The 16,901-nt window shown below is 42.5% G+C and overlaps 1 protein-coding gene across 1 annotated transcript in view; it reads left to right on the top strand.

The window, feature by feature from the left end:
* Positions 1–2,072: 2,072 nt before the first annotated feature.
* Positions 2,073–16,901, top strand: part of LOC115586283 (cyclin-dependent kinase 17-like) — a 39,750-nt gene continuing 24,921 nt past the window's right edge. The window contains exon 1 of the mRNA XM_030425181.1: positions 2,073–2,445. The gene's annotated coding sequence lies outside the window, so the exon portion shown is untranslated. The remainder of the gene's footprint in view (positions 2,446–16,901) is intronic.

Raw genomic sequence — 16,901 nt, 5'->3', positions numbered from 1 at the left:
CAGAGGGAGTGACCACCTGATAAGAGGCTGAATCCAACAAGCAGCAGAGATGGTTTCCAAATGACAGGAAAGTGCTGAGGATTTGATTTGGACATGATAGAATTATTGTGCACCTTTGCGTTTATTTATTTATTTATTCACTTTAATTAGTGTCATGTGTCTCTGGGGGCCTGTTTCTTTAGTCACAGAAGGGAAAGCATGGAAGTTACACTACAGGCTGAATGTGCACCACATGCCTGGTTAATACCAACAGAAAAGATGGATGCCAGACAACAAAAACACTGACTTTTCTTGTAAAAAGTGACATAAAACAGCGTAGGCCCAGCGTTAGAGCCGGAGGGGTTTTCCTGCCAAATGTCTCCTTTGCAGATGCAGCTGAATGAGGCCCCTCAACGCAGTCGCTCTCTCTCTTTGCTTCTGCATAAAGTCCTCCCAGAAAGTATGCAGCCTTCTGTTTGCTAGAGTTCTTTTTTTCTCCACCTGAGTTCTGGCTGTGCTCCAGAAAAGAGTGAATGTTTAAATTGTTTTGTGGGGGCAACCTGAGGTGGAGGGATTGTTGCTCAGGGAAGTGAGGAGGAAATTGGAAGGAGGGTTTCAGAATATGTTAAGTGAGGAATGCATGGAAGAGGAGGAGAATCAATTCACTTTGCACTGACTTCTTAGTGAGATGGTGAGATTTACCAAATATACAATGTATAGTTGTTCCTATTTATATACTGTACATTTGTGGTGCAAGTCATTAGATAAGGCTGTGTTGTATGCTGAACAATAAGGTGAAGAAGTGTTATAAAGATATATATTAATGATCATGATTAGAAGTAGATAATAATAATAAAAGGAGCTCATATACTTTACATACACTAGATACAAAACAGAATAAAGAAGCATAAAATGAAAGTTACAGTAATTCTGCAGCAGCATCCTGCTAAATCACAGTAATACAATGTTATGACTAATTTCATGTCACTGTATACGGCTGTCCTTTCACATTAATTTACTGTAAAATGACACAGTACCTTCCTGTGAAAGAAATGAGACTAGTAGCCATCAATTACTGTCAAATATTCTATAGTGAAAGTATGGATTGAGGGAGATATGTGGTATAAGTTGTGGTTTTAGTTAGTCAGTGGACAAACCAATATGGAATTGGTAGTAGTGTGCTAGTTTAGAGTAAATGTTCGTAGTGTCAATCCAAAACCACTCTGAAGGTGTATCTTGCTTTGATGCAGCGGTTTAGGTTATGGTTTATTTTTCACTAATCATTCTTATTAGAATGCTAACTGTAGTTAATACGCCGGGTCCATTATCTCTCATTAGAATGAGTTGATTTCCTGTCATTGGAGATGTCGTTTTTTTCTTTCAGAGACTGTGTTATTTGTTTTCATACATCAGCAGAGAGAATATAGCAAGATATCCCAGTGATATCCCTTTTGATAAAAAGTCAGAATTGAGAGATTCAATTCCCCCAGATCATAAGGTAATAAATCAAAATTATGACATAAAAGTCATAAACATGAGATAAAAAGTCAGAATTATTAGATAGAAGTAGTAATCATGAGATAGAAAGTGAGAATTGAGAGATTAAAAGCAACAGTCACAAGGTAATAAATCAAAATTATGACATAAAAGTCATAAACAAGAGAAAAACCTCAGAATTATTAGATAGAAGTAGTAATCATGAGATAAAAAGTAAGAATTATTAGATACAAATTATAACCATGAGATAGAAAGTCAGAATCATTAGATAAAAGTCAGAATCATTAGATACAAAGTAAAATAAAAATGAGAAAAGCAATAAGATAAAATATTATGACCTACCATTGAAATTATTGTTAACATTATTATATCTTTAACATGGCTAAGTTTTTGATTATGTTTGTTTTTGCTAACTGGAGGGGATTATCTTCCATACACCTGAGTGTCATGAGTACTGACTCAGGGGAGATGTGTGGATTTGTAGGCCTGCAGCCTGTCCTCCGGCAGGGGGCGCTGTGAGGCCGCACTAACACCTTCTCCTGTTTGTTCCCGCATCAGCCGTTAGATGGCGCTGTTTCCCCGCTGACATGTTGATGACACGGCTGTGTGGTGGCAGCCAGGCAGGCAGCGTCAGCAGGAGGAGAGGACACACTCCGATCAACCAGTAATCACCATCGTCTCTCTCACACTGCCATGGTCTCTGCGACCGAGAAAACACCAGCAGCACTTCCTATTTTCTTCTTCTAGTGGAACTTTGAAGCCTTTAAAACACAGCCATGCTGCCGGAGGCTACAACCCCGCGGATATAAGCGACACTGAGAACCAGAAAGTAGCTTCCAGCACACGGAAACCACAAAGAAGAACCAGTTGGTGTTTTTTTTTGTCACGCTCGGAGGGAAAGACGGCATCCGGCCTGAGAAGAAGCTCCGAGGTCGGGGACTCCGGTCGGAGCAACGCTCATCGTTTCTGGTGAGAGTCCTGTAAACATGTCGGTGTAGTTTGTGTGTGAAACGACGCCGGTTGGAGCCGCGCGGACCCAGGAAACGTTGACACAAAATGGGCTTAACAATGTTTACTTCACTGCCGTCTGTGTGAATGCAGCCGCTTGTTGTGGGGGCTACTCAGTTTGTCCCATTCACCGGTGAATGCAGCGTTTAACCCAAACAAACTGCGCCGAATACATGAATGGTAAACTAAGTTCAGAGTTATAATGTTTCATCACGTCTCTCCTCGTGGTTAAACGTGTGTGCCATCTTTGCTGTTAAATACCAACACAACACAAACAGCCTTCTGGTTGGTTGGTTGTCACTGAAGTGTACGAGGTTTGGTAGTAGAAGGGAGGGCTAGCTCGCTGCTTTGCATGTATCGTCTTGCATAGTTGCTACCACAACATTCACTGACCCACATTTCAGAGATGGCCTGTCTTACCGGTCCAAATTTGTTCTCAAACTAGTTGAAGCAGCCGCGAAAAATGTACCAATCTCTGCACTCACGCTCGGTATCAGCACCTTTAAGCTGTTTCAGCTGCTGTAGGAAGGCCTGTGTGGGGAAACAGACATGCAGTTTCTAGGATTTTTTTTTTCAGCTCTCGTTGAATTCCTGTACTCATGTCTGCGTCCTGCAGGGAGTTAACCTGTGCGGGTGAGAGATGAGTGTGAAGTTAGCAGGATGTTTGAAAGGAAGACATCATTGTTCTGGAGGGAGGGGGGGGGATGCTCATGGCGAACTGACGAGGAAGTTCATTTGGTGTGAGAACACCCAGGAGTCTATGTGCTCACATATTTATTGCCACATTTATTGTTCTCGTGTATTACTCATGTTTTAAAAGCCTTACTTAAAGTCTGCTGACACTGGGCACATTTGATAAATACAAGTGGGATATAAATATTGAATAATCAAACAGATGCACAAATAAGCTAGGCTCTGCTGTCACCAAACCGTATTTCAACTTTTAAACAAGGATTATAAACTAATTTTGATTAAAAAAAAAACAAAAAAACACTTGCTCAGAAAGTGAAAAGGAAACCAAAAAATTTACAACAATAACTGGAACAACTGATCATTATGAATGTATTATTTTCTTGATTAATTTATCAATTATGAGGGTTGTTCTAATACAGAAACCAGTATTGGATATGCCTCAGATACAGCCTAGAATGCTGGAATCAGTATCAGCAAGTAGTAAAGTCTATTCTGATACCACATTATTTGAGTCATTTCTACGTTTGAGTCTGGTTGTGCTCGAGGTTTCTGCCTGTTAAAAGGCATTTTTGTTTCTTGCCACTGTCGCAGAGTGCTTGATCATGGAAGAAATGTTGGGTTTCTGTAGATAATTGAATGAAGGAACATTGTCTGGACTTGCTCAATTTGGGAAGTGTCATGAGATGAGTTTTGTTGTGAATTGGCACCATACAAATAAAGGTTATTTATTTGTTTGTTTGTTTGTTTATTAGAGATGCAGCCCTTCTACGCCCCAGCAGCATCCCATACACCTGCACTATCGTGTCCTAAAAAATTCACGATAACGATATTATCACTATAATTGTGGAAAATAAAAAAATGCTCATTTATCTTTGATTATTGTGTTTTAGTCACTTTAACTTGCCAACTGCCTATACCTAATTTATTTTATGTATATCTTTATCTACCCCATATTTACTTTTATTTGCGCCATCCTACTTTGTCTTTGTGCTGCTGAAACACTTAAATTTTCCCCTTTGGGATCAATAAAGGATTATTTTATTTAAATCTAACCTGTGGGATGAGGGAGAGTGTCTGTAAACATAACTGTATGAAAGGGTACAAAATCCCCCACCTACTATAACAAACGGAAAGAACAGAAATGATTCAAGAGGCAATATATGATTTACAGGACATTATCAAATGTGTATGATGAACACAATATCAATATTTTATTGAATATCATGTTTATCATCTCAGATAGTAATAGATCATATTGAATAATATTTGTGCCAGTCTGAGCATAGTTGCAGAATTTCAGCACAGTTACCAAAACAATACTCTATTATTTGAATAGAGTATTTATTGGATAAGAAGACGTTGATAAGTGTTTTTCAAGATAGCCATTTTTTGTTTCACAAAAACAACCAAACTTCATAAATGTTGTCTAGAAGCTGACAAAAAATAACCTAAATGAATAATTTAAATCAGAAACCCTCTGATCAAAAGATAAATAGAGTAGCAAACATTCAGTTCCCCGGACAGTTTTTGACGCTGTACTACCTATGGGAAAGCCAAAAAAATACACCGTCGTTCCTAACTAGTCACACTTATACCTATTTACAGTTTCTTCTTATTGTGTTGCTGATGGTTGAATGAAAGAGCTGTTGTAGCACTTCCTCTCATTTCCTGTGAGCAGGTTTCAGTTTGACAGCCACAAGCTGTTGAGCCTCTTTGCAAGATGTGTATCTTCCAGGAGCTTGTGGAGGTGTGTCGGCTTTGGGCTCAAAACACCTCATGTTCAGCCTGGCACCTGCAGGAGGGCAGGGAGCTGACGGGTCGCAGTATGCCCGTGTGTGTTGGTTTGACGCGGGGTCGTTCCCTTGGTGAAGGCCTTGGGGATGGTGGTAGCAGGGTAACCTGACCCCGCTGTGAAACAGCTGTAGCCACGCAGTGCTGATCCCTCGAGTCCCATTGCAGATCAGATGATGGTCCAGTATGTGTATGGGTGTGTGAGCATACACATAAATAGATGTGTTTTTGTTTGAGATTAACACTCTGCTTCTGGACGCACAGAATGATTTTTAAACCAAACTTCACAGACTTTTTAGACAATTTTAATTCCTTCCATTAGGTTTTGCTAAGGGAAGGAATGTGTGTGTGTGTGTGTGTGTCCTCTCTGGGTGTGTGAGCTCATGTTTAAGCATCAGGCCAAGACAGCTGGCTGAAGGTTAACGTGTCACTGCTCTCTGGGGAGCAGCTGCTATGTCACAGGCACCACTCCTATCTATAGATAGCAGTGAATACAAACTCTTCCCCTTTTCTCTGCTGCATTAACACGGGAACTTTGGCACCCACACACAGCTCAGACCTCTCACATGCAGTTGCCCTGAAAGACAAATGCTGCTGCTTGCAAGTTTGGCCGCGTCCACTCCCCGATTCTCTATCTCAGTCTGAATCTAAAGTGTGTGCTGGTTGTAAAAACCCCACTGCGGCTGCCAGCTGGCCCGAGAACCTGTTTGATTGAGTTATACAGTAACATCTTACACCACATATCTGGGCCGGTATTAATGTCTGAAACAGGTGAGGGACAAATATTGCTTTTTTTCCCGTCACTCTTGGCAGGATTTGCCGGAGCTGTCTGAACACTTGTCTGGTCTTTATTTGGAAGTTGACACACACGCACACACACAAATACATACACACACGCACACACACGCACACACATAGTTCATCCAAACCAACATTATTACAGCAGGCATAGCTTCACATACAGTCAGTGCTAAGGTGGTCACAATTAAGTTCTCAGGGATTAATGAGAAATCCCTTTAAATCCATGTTTGTTTTTTTAATAAGCTGAATTTGGAAACACCAAGGCCCACTCAACCTTGGCTCAGTAGGTATTTCTAATCAGGGATTGAGAAAGAAGTCCACTGTTCAATGGCTAGATATACATTTTGGGTTCCTTCTTGATGACTCCATCAATTTTTTTTTCTTAATGATCAAATGACATTAGAAAAATCTGTTGAGAAAATAATCAGCAGATGAGTCAGCAAGGAAAATAATTGGTGTTTGCAGCCCTGTAATTGATTAATTGACAAACAATCTTGTGTTTATGCAGTCTTAACAGAAAAAAGTCAGTTCCCACCTTAACTCTCTGCAGGTTTTGCTCTCAGACTCGCTGTGCCCAGCATGCAGGCCGTCTGATATTACTACAAAAGCTACTGAGAGCTGTTTGTGTTTGCAGTTGGATATGGAAGCTGATATTCTGATAACCCCATGCTGCCGTCTCCCCTTAGTCAGATAGCAGTGTGGACCGTTGTTCCCTTTTAACAGCTATGAAGGCTATCAGGACCTGCTGGTGCAACGAGTGCAGACAAGCAGGGAGGGGAAGGCTAATTGTCGCTCTCTCTGATGCTAATGCCCGGCTCACAAATGGACGCCAGGTGACTCGACTCAGGCACAGATCCAGTGCACAGCACGCCAGGACGATTATCTCCCTAATGAGTCAAACAGGAGGAGTGATAATCATGCTGCCTTTTATCTAGAATAAATGAAAGCTATCGCCAACATGTTTATATTCATGTGGAGAAAGAAATCTTCTTTTCAGTCTCAAAAATAGTGTCTTTATTCCTCGCTTTATCCATAAAGGAGTCCACACACAAAACATGGATGTTTTGATTTCAGAAAGAAAAGGAAAAGTATCCTGAGTTGACACTAGTCTGCTGCCTGCCTGATCATATCAGACCCTGTCTGTTGATCTCAGCCGTCCGCTCTGAACCCAGCTGGGTCTACAAGGCTTATCTGTCACAATCATGCTTGCCTTTCATCCCATTCATAAACTGTCATGTTACAATGTTTAGTGTGAATGGGGCTTAAGCTGTATTGTTTTAATTTAAAATGTGTGTTTGAGTTCATAGTTGTTGTTTAGCTATTTATGTGACATTTGATTAAATGGAAAATTAATAGAAAATAGTTTTTTTGTTGGAACTTCTTTTTTCTTGAGATATTTTAGGGTATGATTGTGTATTTATGGCAAATGGTGAAAGAGTTTTTGTGAGACAGGACATCTGTTGATTAATACTGAAGGTTGATGTTGTGTTTCATTAAAAAGTGTTTTCTGATGGTAAAACACAGGATTAGAAGATGTAACATTAAGCTCTGAATGTTGTTGGTGTATACATTAAGGTTTTTTTTCTCTCTTAATTTCTTTGTAAAACAAAATGAAAACCAATATATCCTAATATCCTTGAACTAAGCAAACTAAGTCATTGACTCATTTTGTCCAACTAACAGTCAGAAACTGAATAAAACAATATTCAATTGCTTATAATGTGAGACCAAGAGAAGCTGGATCACATGTGTGATATTTTGCTGAAAGATTGCTAAAATGTGTTATCATTTACTAATTAATCAGCTAATTGTTGCAACACCAGCATTGTCTGTATTTTCACAACCTTTAGATGGAATGGTGGAATCAATTAAACTTGGATATTGTTTGAAATAATAATACATACATTTTATTTGTTTGGTGGCGCCTTTCAAGTCACCCAAGGTCACCTTACATAGGATAAAAGCATAAAATCACAGAGTAATATTACCACATAATATCACAGAATATTAAAAACAAACATTGATATAAAAAAGGAAAAGAAAGGTGTAGTGCACAGTGACCAGTCAGAGTGAGTATGCCAGTTTGAACAGGTGGGTTTTGAGTTTGGATTTGAATGTTATGATGGAGTCTGACTGTCTTATGTGTGGGGGGAGAGAGTTCCATAGTCTGGGTGCCGAGCAGCTGAAGGCTCGGGCACCCATGGTACTGAGGCGTGGTGTGGGGATGGTTAGCAGTCCAGCAGAGGTTGAGAGGAGGGTGCGAGAGGGGCTGTATTCATGGAGGAGGTTGCAGAGGTAGGTGGGGGCTAGATGGTGGAGAGCTTTGTATGTGAGGAGGAGGTTTTTGTAGTGGATGCGGTATTGTACAGGGAGCCAGTGAAGTTGGATGAGAATAGGGGTGATGTGGTCAGATGATTTGGTGCGGGTGATAATCCGGGCGGCTGAGTTCTGGATGATTTGCAGTCTGTTGATGAGTTTGGTGGGGAGTCCGGTGAGGATGGCATTGCAGTAATCGATGCAGGAAGTGACAAGTGAATGAACCAGGATTTCGGTGCTGGACTGGGACAGTGATGGCGGAGTCTGGAGATATTTCAGAGGTGGAAGAAGGCAGTCCGGGTGATGTTTTTGATGTGGGGTGCAAATGAGAGGGTGCTGTCCAGAATGACGCCGAGGCTCTTGACTTGTGGGGAGAAGGGTACAGGGAATCCGTCGATGATGATGGGTGGGGCTGGGGTGTGTTGTGATTTAGTGAGGGTGGATTTGGAGCCGATGAGCAGGGCCTCAGTTTTATTGCCATTGAGCTTCAGGAAGTTCCTGCTCATCCAGCTCCGGATGTCTTCGAGGCAGGTGCTGAGGGAGGTGGGAGGGATGGCGGTGTTGGGTTTGGAGGAGATGTAGACCTGTGTGTCGTCGGCATAGCAGTGAAAGAGGATCCCATGATGACGGAGGATTGTGCCCAGGGGGAGGAGGTAGATGATGAAGAGGAGTGGACCCAAGACTGACCCCTGGGGGACACCCAGTGAAACACCCGAACACCCAGACTTGTGGTCCCTTATTTGCACAAAGTGTTGGCGGTCAGTGAGGTAGGATGTAAACCAACGGAGTGCAGCACCAGTGATCCCAATGCCAGCCAGGCGGTCCAGGAGTAGTGTGTGGGAGATAGTGTCGAATGCTGCGCTGAGGTCGAGGAGGATGAGAATTGTAAGAAGTCCGGAGTCAGCTGCACAGAGGAGGTCGTTGGTGATTTTGACAAGGGCTGTTTCAGTGCTGTGTTTTGGACGGAAGCCGGATTGGAAAGGTTCATGGAGTTTGTTTGTGTCGAGGTGGGACTGTAGTTGTGCAGCAACCACCCTTTCAAGTGTTTTGGAGATGAAGGGGAGGTTGGAGATGGGCCGGTAAAGGTTAAGGTCATTTGGGTCAGTACCAGGTTTTTTCAGGATGGGTGTGATAGCAGCCAGTTTGAGAGTGGGGGGCACAGTGCCAGTGGTGAGGGAGGAGTTAATTATGTTGGTGATCATGGGAGAAATGGATGGCAGACAGGCTTTGACGAGGGAGGTGGGAAGAGGATCAAGCTGACAGGTGGTGGCTTTGGCTTTGTGGATGAGGTCAGAGATGGTGTGTTCTGATACTGGGGTGAAGTCAGAGAGGGAGCTGATGAGAGGTTGGCCAGTGGTGATCATCCAGGCTGGATCTTTTGACGAAATGCAGGATGAGGCCAGTTGTTGGTGAATGGTATTGATTTTAGAGCTGAAGAAGTCCAGGAAGGCAGTGCACTGATCGGTGGATATGTCTGGTGGGAGGGTTTTCGGAGTCTGAATTAGGTGGCTGATCGTTGCAAAGAGGACTCTGTTGTTGCCTGTACCAGTGTTGATGAGGTTGGAGTAGTATGAGGATTTGGCAGTAATGACATAACAAGAAAGATCCATACCAAGCCCTAAAATTGAGAGCACATTCTTGACAACACAGATTATGAATTAACAAGCTGTTCCACAGTAAACCCTGTTCATCCTGGAATATATAAAACCATACTCTTGCTTTGAATGATATTAAGCAGCAGCTAGGAACCTGCATTACTGAACTTGGTTTGACTACAGGCGCTGCTGGGCCACAGAGAAAAAGCTTAGAGGGGAGCAGGCCTGTCAGTCAAGCTGCTGTAACCATAGCAGCAGTGTTAATCAGCTAGTGTTGAATCTGTAGGATCTGTGGCTGTGCGTCACTGCTCTGGCCTGGCCACCTTCGGCCACACGTTCAGGCCGAGTGTCTGTTGTATTTCCTAAACACACGCACATCAACAGACCTATCTGTCAGCAGTACTCAACCCTACGGACACAGGTGATTTGTGTGACAAGTGTGAAAACAGGGCGAGGAAAGAATGTGTGTCCGTGAGGGTGGAAAAGAGCAAAGAAAAGAGGTAAATGTGATGAGTTTTTCTTGACATGGCTTTGGTTCAGTCAACACAGATCTGACTGTTGAAGTCAACGCCTCACCTGCTGCAGTGTGTGTGGGGGAATCATGCCTGCGTGGTTGTCATGCTCATCTCAGCTCGGCATCACGCAGCACACCACTACCTCCTGCGTCTCCTGAAAAAGCCTACTTTTTTTTAAAACTGTGCACAATGCAGCCTTTATATAAGGCCCCCATAATGGAGCCAGCTCCTCACTCATGTCCTCATTGTCTTGGCCAGGATGAGAAAAGGCTGCTCTTTAGAAAAGCAAGGCTGAGCTCACCCGTGAATCATGCCAACAGTCACGCTTGTTCTCTGTCTTCTCCTGCAGCCAGGAGAGGAGAGGAGGGCGTTTTCTAGGACCCCCGCTCTCCTGAAGGCAGTGACGTTAGGTGTTTTACTGAACCCTTTAGGGACCGCAGTGAGGTTGTGACCTTGCTTTTCCTGTTTCTCTGGGTGGCCCAGACAGTAGTCACCCTGTGGCGTGCTGGTGACTGTGGTGCGATTAGTCCATTTAACAGAAGTGGGGCGATTGCAGACTTCTGCAGTGATGACGGTAGCTTGTGGAGCTCTAGTCTGGCATTACAGGGCTTCCATGGGGTTGATGGCAGTTCATCACAGCAGGAACTCTGGCCTTACTCTTTCTGAAGCCCTCTGTTCATCATCAGCACAGGTGCTGTTTGCTCGCGGCTGCAGCAGGAAAAGGACAGAATCCATATGAGGCATATGTCCATTGTCACCACTGCAGCATCCATTATACCTCAACCCCTCCTCCTCTCTCCTGTTCCTTCTGTATCCACTAGCCTACACCACCTCCTGCAGACTGAAAACTTAGATGGAAAAATGCAGTTTAGTATACAGCGGGAGATGTCAGTTGGTCGGTGAGGTGAGAGTCATGTTGTAGCGGGTATTGATTGCTGGTTTAGGGGATGAAAACGCAGACGCAGTCAGAGAGGGGGGCTGCAGGAGCGTGTGTGTGTGGGGAGGGGATTGGGGTTGCTATAGGGTGTGAGACGGAAAAATCAGCATGCATGTAGTCTCCTGCCGTGCTCTGCATTTTCAACACGGAAAAAGCAGCAGGGTTGCCGTAGCAACAAATCCCGAATCAGTGCAGCACTCGGACCCCTCCAGTCCACCCCACATTTCCCCTCCATCCTCCTCCCCCTCCTTCTCCCAGCGGATCTGAAGCTCAGACCTCAGACCGGCCTACTTAGGGGAGCAGGGATAAGGCTCGGAACACAGATCATGTCTAAAGCTCCACACTCGATCCCAGAGCAGGAACGTGGGCCAGCAGGATACGGGTGCGCAGTAGACAGACCCCCCTCCTCTGCTGCTGCCATTAATTTTCCATGGAACATTCAGATGCGTTTTGAGTCTGCAGGCGAGGAGGTCATATCCCGGTTATTTACGAGACGTTAATGTGGCCCCTCGTATCCCCGTCGTATACATTAATAAATCAAGAGGATATTCTGGATATATCCATGAAAACTGAGGGGAGATGATCCTGATGGGAGCTTAAACAAATGATACATATCGTGACACATTAGCGTGATTTTGGCCATCCAGAAACATTTCCGAAACAGGACTTTTATTTTCTGATTGTGTTCAGTATGGATTGATGTCCATAATTGTTTTGATTATTGTCGCAAAAGGAAATTAAGAAAAAGATAGTTGCTCAGTGGTGTGTGAAGCTGATAAAGCTCAACTTCCCGGCTAAAAATTAATCCGATCTTCTGTGTTGTGGGGCCCATAATGTGTTCAAACTAACTTCTAGTTTAGCGCTATGCTAACTTGAATAGAGATAAAATGATTTGATCTTGCAGCTCTTCTAGACTTTGCAAAAATTATTTTTTTTGGACCAAATGGCTCAAATTACGACAGTCAGATGAGTCTTTTTGAGGGATTGTGACACCAATTATCTACTGTTTTACAGCTGCTTCGTCCACAATGTTATCTTATGGGAAAATACTATTTGCGCCACATAAAGATGTCATTACATGCCTTGGCCACTACGTAAAGTTGGTTAGCCTGCCGCTCTTCCTGGTGGCTATCTGTAGCTGCCAGTAGTTCCTCAAAAGATGCTGATTGGTTCAACCACTGTGTGTTTAGCCACAAGTGCAAAGCTTGATGCCCGGCAAGATCGATATGGATGGAAGAGATCACATGATCAACGTCTCCGACAGCAAATTGACTTCAATGCTGTTGTGGTGACAACACCTTACTAAACTTCTAAATATTGTTTCTCAAACAAAGACCTGCTTGAGATCTAACCAGAATTTTAATTTACATCAAAATCCTAAAAACGCAAGTGCGTTGCGTGCTGTTGGGACAAACACAGAAAACAGTCGCAGCAGACTCATAACGCTTCTACAGAGGCTCTTAAATTACCTGTGTTTTGATGCTTAAAGTGAAACTCTCGCCAAAATGCAACCTAGGGTCTTTTTGTGAATGTACCCGAGTGAAATGTTCGCTTAAAAGCATAATTACGATGAAAGCGCCACTTGTAAAATTGACTGTATTTTCGTTTTCGGGTCAAAATAATTTTCAGTGGAGTGCTAGGGGCAAATACTATGTTAGCATCAAAATCGAGCATTGAGAACATTGTTTGTGTACACAGAGTTTACTAAAAAAAGTTTTTGAACAACTGACGTTTTTGAACAAAACCACCACTTTTAGGTTGCATTTTGGCGAGAGTTTCACTTTAAGTTGTCCCCTTCAAGGCACCCTTCAACAGTGGTGATGAAGACATATTTTCCCATCCCAGTTATGAATGCACTTTCTCTATCTAGAGCACATGTTGCAGGCTGTGCATGAGGCTGCAGCAGGAGGGTGGGTAACACAGTGAGCTGTTCCAGATATGACATACTGCTTGCCCATGCTGGGGCTGATGTGTCATGACTGATGTGAAGCTGTTATGACAGTCGAGTTGATGTTCTGCCTCATCTCTGGTCCTGGAATAATTAGATTGATTGTAGCTTGAATAAGAGCAGAGAAATAGGATGAAAGCTGCGCAGGGCAAGACATAATTATTTTGATGTAAAAATATATATTCTGACTACAAAACGTGGAGAAAAGTGCTCCAACCCCTGTACTTATGACCCATAGATTTGCTACAATGAAACTGTGATGTCTCACAGTACCTTCAAAAGTAGTGAACAAGAGAAAAGCTGGACCCCTTATTGGCGCTTAATTTAAAGTCGGCTCATTGTTTATTGTTTCGGTCACGGTCTCCATTATTTTGGTTCACTCTTTCTGCTCCCATAGGATCATGTCTTGTTGAAGGAGGCAGCTGTTTTGCCAAAAGGCTCCAAAAAGCCAAAGTTCCTGCTTTGCATGAATCCGTAGACAGAAACAGGGAGCGATGTTGAACATCAGTAGTATCTAGCAGCTAAAGAATTGTATTTTTCTCTCAGGAATTGGTGGAGACCAAAAATGGAGCTAAAAGAGAATGAATATTGGACTGAAATTCATAGATTAGCCTGAAACACAACTCCATATGAATGCTATTACGATGATGTAGAATGGAAGCATAGCAAGAGAGAGGTTTCATGTGACAAGGACTGCTAGCCCGATTTCAGTTCAGACATTTTGGCTAACTTGATATATTAAGTTTCCATGTGTAGTTTAAGAGCTCATGATCTACAGATTTATATTTTGCCTTTGCACTGTCCCAGTTTGCTTTGGCTTTAAGCCCAGTTCAGACAGACGGTTGCTGCTGTCCGCTGTGTGGAGGGAATCGGGGCAGGCTCACTGCCTCCTAAAAACTTACAGATGATTCAGTAGCTGGGTGGCCTATTTCTCATCCCAGATACTTCAAACTAATGTTTGTGAGCTGTTCGTGTGAAAGTAAAGTTTGAAATCATGGCACCATGTTTAAAAACTACTGATGTACTTGTGCCACTTCCTCCCAATCTCAACTGCAATATCGGCAGTAATTCTGATGATCTCTTAATCATTTAAGCCATTTATCTAGCAAAAATGCCAAACATACTTTGTTTACAGCTTCCCAAATGTGAGGATTTGCTGCTGTGTCAGATTATTGGAAACTCAAATAATGTTTGAGCTGTGAACGGCTAGTTTGACAAAGCAAGCAATTTGAGGACATGGCTCTGGGAACATAAAGAATGATAGCTGTTAAAGGGGCTCTGTGGATCGGCTGTGTTGAACCCGGCCATTAGTTTATGTTGGCAGGCGCAATTTTGAAAATAACATTAGCTACTGTTGCTCTGTTAGCAAAAATGAGAGAGGCACTAAGATGATGAACTTTAGGGCCTTCATAAATTCACATACCTTGGACTGTCACAGAAAATCTGGACTTCGCAAAGAAACTGACAGTTCAGCAGCATTAAACAACTTGGATAAATAAACCACAGGCTTATATAGGCGACGGAGAGAGATGGTGAATGTCTAATTTTTAATTTTATGTTGCAATCTTTCCACACTTACAAACTTTGTAGGGCTTGTCAATTCTCCCTTCGACTTCATGGAACTCAAAAATGCTGCCATACAGTAGCTTTAAAAGAAGTCGGTGCTGGTCTTATTGGCTTGGTGTTAGCCATTGCAGCCATTTTGTAGCCGCTCAAACATAAACAACTCACACGTGTTTGATGCGCATGCGTATACAGCAGAAAATCAGCAGGCGCTTTCTGTAGCGCTCTGCAGCAGGCAAACTGAATGTTGCAAAGGGCGAACTGAATGTTGCAGGGGGCGAACTAATTTCAGTTTTTAAATTCCGATTATTAACTTATCTGCATTGAGACATAATCATTCTAGAGAGATTCGCGATGCATCGAAGAATCGAAATTTTCTCGCACCCCTAGTTGCAGTCCTATTTTCATATAAGGCTACATTTGTAAAATGTTGTCATCTGCCATGTTCTTATTTTGTGTTTCCTTTTGTATTCCGTGATGCAGGGAAAAAATTGACAAAATTAAGTTCAGATTCGAGCATCTTTAAGGACTGGTTCACATGTTTTCAAGTCTGTCGACAGGCCAACAAATCATCCCTAACCTCTGCAATTCTAAGAAGAGTGATAGAGAACAGTCCCAATTCTGTGCAAATATACCTTCTAAAGTTTAGCTGAAGATGAATCAAATCAATGAGTAAACAAATCAACATTGTAGTTGCCATAATCCTTGTCTAATCCTCGCTACAGTTCAGCAAGAAAGCGGCGTCTGGAAAAGCACAAAAACAAAAGACTTAAACTTTTGGAAGAGCCCCACATTATTTCACATCTAAAGTCTCATATTTGGCACATGATTGAAAGTATTTTCACAGAATGAGGACTACAGCGGCTAGGTCTGAAACCACAGATTCTTTTCAAATGTATTCATTTGTGCATTATTTTTTTGATTGATCTATAAGTTGTTTAGTTCATAAATGGAGTAAAGAAACCAGATATTCACATGTAAGAAGCTGAAATCAGATCATTTTGATTTTAAAAGTACTCAAGCTGATAATGCATTATGGATTATGTATTATAAATGTTATATAGTTTTTAGTGATTCATGTAATAGGTGACAGCTAATAGATTTACCATTTAACCAAAAACTGAATGCATGTATAGCCATTTGAGTGTGAACGTTTAACATATCCTTTAACATTTAGAGGGCAGCCTAAGTTTTTCAATGCTTTTCTTCTGTTTGACTTTGGCCGAGTGAGTAAGTTGTTGCCGTGTCTGGACAGAATTCAGGTTATGAGTGATATCAGGAAGACAAAAGGCTGTCACTAGGGAATAGTTGACAGGCAGTGAGCCCTGAGGAGCTGTACTACTCATGTGTTTTCATGTCTGGCTTTTTACTCATCATCGCTGCAGACAGACACTTGTCCAGATCTGCAGTGGTAGTGGAGTCATGATCTCTTGATTTGGGTCACAGGGAGAGGCTGCTTGTAATCTGCTCCTGTCAAACATTCTCAAAATCTTCTGTCTTGATTTGAAATCTTTTGGCCGTTTTCTCTCTCTTACTCACTCACGCACGCGCACACACACACACACACACACACACACACACACACACACACACACACAGTCTCCAGCTCTCACAATCAGTCACTCTCATGCACACAGTAAATGCGGCTGGAATGTGTGATGTGGACTCGATGTGGCCTGGGCTCGTCCTGCTCCATTCAGCAGCAAATCCCCCCGGTTTAGGATTTGCTTTTACAGTCTGGTGTGCCAGAGACCGTACTCCAATCTCACCCGTAAGAATCTTTCACCGACTTGTCGTGTTTTCCCAGGGGGAGGAATGTGAAGTAATGTGCCTGAATGAGCTGAGTCATAATTAACGTCAGAGTGCTGATTTGTCTGTCATTGTTCGCCCAGTCAGATACCTGGTGATCTAACGGCGTCTTTGGTTACAGTTTGACTCTTGTGTGTGATGTGAGATTGTGAAACATGACTGTAGGCGTATGAGGTGTTTTCTTTTGAATTAAAGGCAGTTTACAGAGTGAGACAAAATGTCAAGGCCCACAGCAACACCGCAGCTTACAGATACTGGAGGTATACTGTATCTAAAACAAGCTTTATCTGTCAAATGTCTTGGTTAATCCTCAACCCAAAGATATTCAGTGTACTGTCATGGAGGAGTAACAAAACTAGAAAATATTCACATTAAAGAACCTGGAATCATAGAGTTTGTTTTTTTCTTTCTTTAAAAAAATACTCAGACCAACTAATAGATTTTAAAAA

Source organism: Sparus aurata, chromosome 8 (genome assembly GCF_900880675.1).
Source record: "Sparus aurata chromosome 8, fSpaAur1.1, whole genome shotgun sequence".
In the NCBI taxonomy this organism is placed as follows: domain Eukaryota; kingdom Metazoa; phylum Chordata; class Actinopteri; order Spariformes; family Sparidae; genus Sparus; species Sparus aurata.
Note: the sequence above shows the minus strand (reverse complement) of the source record. Positions and strands in the feature narration are given on the sequence as shown.